Source organism: Berghia stephanieae, chromosome 3, assembly GCF_034508935.2.
Source record: "Berghia stephanieae isolate SIO BIC M18660-M18661 chromosome 3, UCSD_Bste_1.3, whole genome shotgun sequence".
Classification (NCBI taxonomy): Eukaryota; Metazoa; Mollusca; class Gastropoda; order Nudibranchia; family Aeolidiidae; genus Berghia; species Berghia stephanieae.
The window spans coordinates 67,903,322-67,905,821 of NC_088362.1; the positions used below are offsets into that span (position 1 = coordinate 67,903,322).

Genomic DNA, 2,500 nt, shown 5'->3' on the forward strand with positions numbered 1-2,500 from the left:
GGAGAGCAGATGAAGAAGCTTAGTAGCCTAAATTTATGACTTAAAATTAAGATTATAATACTTACATTGGATGAATACAGTACACTGTACCCCTTCACTCAACATAATAAGATGAAAAAGTACAACACCCGAAAAACTTATACTGACAATAACTAGTTAGTAATAGCACTTTCCCTCTTACAATGTCAAGATGATAACCAAAGTAAAAATATATCTTCTATTGTAACATGACATTATTTTAACCATTTATGATTAATTAGGACGCATTGAATCAACTGGCATGAAAATATGACACTGGTAATAACAATAATCCATAAACTGCTGGTGCTGACAATGTTAATTATGTTTTAAAGAGACGTATTCAGTAGTGACTATTCAGCCTAGTAGCAATGATGTGGGTGATAAAGATCATCCAACGTATTCTATTATGGGGCTGACCAAATAAATGTATTGTATGCCTGTCTTTTCACCTTTGGGGGATACTGGTACAGGTTCCGCATCAGGAAGCCAAGGACACGAGTTGCTTTTGCCACAATAATAACAATATTATGTTGGTCCCATTTCCGTTATTTAGTGTAATGTGGTATTTAAGGTGGGGGGTAATTATTTATTTCGAAAACGTAGTCGTCTATATGATAATTCTCCAAACCACCCTCTCGAGCGTTTTACATAGGTTGTAAGCTGCTGCACTCACATAATCGGCCTATCAATTAAACTTAAACTATATAGAGGTCTGCAAATCCTATGAATTCCAGTTGCATATTACATGAAAATATTAAACAGCAAAGAGTCATGGCTCGTATAGGAACACAAATGGAATAGTTCCGATATTGGTCTAATTGCTTTCGGATCGGAAGGTCCTGGGCTCGAGCCTCGCTCGGCGCATAGTCAAGTCCTTGGAAAAGGCTCTTTGCTCACCGTACTCAGGTGTAAAATGAGTACCTGGCCGTGAATAGCGTTGTCTCTGTGTTACGTGTTGCTGTTGGACAGAGACCCCTTGTAAAGCGCTAAGAGCACGTTTAGTAGATATTGCCCTATATAAAAGCTCAATTTAGATAATAAAGTTTGGATCAATAATGATCTCTATCTCAACCAGCCAGAGGGTGCCGTGTCAATTTGACCTCAAGTTTGGTTCTGACACCGCGATGTCTATATTCTCTGTTTTCATCTGACACTTCTTCGTGTCCTATATGTCTCATTATTATTGATACTAGTGCCCGTTCCACACTTTTTCAAAATTTTATTCAACCCAATATCGGAGTTATACGATTATTTGGACGTTCTTGCGGTGACAAAACGTAATGTTTGATTTAGCCAGAAAATCTTTACTTCGAATATCTCTTCAAAAAGAAGACATTGCATTTTTAATGTTTTCAATCGGAGACATCAAATGAAGTCTCAAAATATTTTTGGATGGTTCATTTCAAGGTTCATATTAATTTATCGATCTTTTTCTTCTTCAAGTACCAAGTCTGTGCCAGACATCGGTGATCATGGTACACCATTCATCTCTCTGATCAGATAACCTCAGAAAATTAATATTACTCTTCTCTTTCTTTGTCACCCAGGAATTCAAACTATTCAAATATATTTTTCTTGGTATACCTTTACTCTTTTTACCATCTATCTTTCCTGTAAGAGCAATATCTTCAATACGATTAGGTGCCCTGAAATTGAATTTGTCTTTTTTATTGTACGAATTAATAACCGTTTAGTTTTAGCTTGCTCTAATACTTCTTCATTAGTTTTCTTCTCTGTCCATGAGATTCTTAACATCCTTCTAAGAAACCACATTTCTGCTGCCTTCAGTTTCTTTCTAATGTCTTCTGTAAATGTCCAGCTTTCACAGCAATATAATAATACTGACTATACATAGGCCTTCACTACTCTATGTTTTGTTGTCATTGAGATATTGTGGTTTTTGAAAATTAGATTCATTTTATTAAAACTATCTTTAGGTATTGCAATTCTTAGTTTTATTTCTGTCATCTGAAGTTATTATTTATCCAAGATGTTTAAATATCTGAACTTGTTTTATAGTTTCTCCTTTGCTTATTAAGTTACATGTTTGATTTCTTTCTCTCCTTGATACAACCGTGCATTCTCTCTTTTTAAAATTTAAATATAACCCCATACGTTCACTCTCTGTAACTACTTTATCCCGAATGGGGTTATAAAACTAGCAACATTGCTGGAGAACAAATATCCGAATGGGCCTCACAAAATAACCTCTATCTACTTTTCAACCCAAAAGAAAGGGGAACATTTTTCTCTGCCTGGTGGAAAAACGAATACACACCTGCCCTTACATTCATAACACAGGACGAAAATCAAACACCTCTCCGAGCTCAACGCCAAGTCCTGAACAATTTCCCAAACAGCCAGCATAGACCCATCCTTATTACAATCGGTCTCACCATCCCAATAACACCATCCCTACCCAAACCATGATGGAACTTCCAAAAGGCTAAATGGGAACAATTCACTGAACACATCGATC

General features: G+C 36.1%; 1 protein-coding gene across 4 annotated transcripts in view; it reads right to left on the reverse strand.

Annotated features, from left to right (window-relative positions):
- Positions 1-223, reverse strand: part of LOC144968274 (organic cation transporter protein-like) — a 31,267-nt gene extending 31,044 nt beyond the window's left edge. For 3 of the 4 annotated variants that reach the window (XM_078906471.1, XM_078906470.1, XM_078906469.1), the window contains exon 1: positions 66-219. The gene's annotated coding sequence lies outside the window, so the exon portion shown is untranslated. Of the gene's footprint in view, positions 1-65 lie in introns of all 4 variants that reach the window. The other variant, XM_078906472.1, reaches the window with a different exon arrangement.
- Positions 224-2,500: the final 2,277 nt, after the last annotated feature.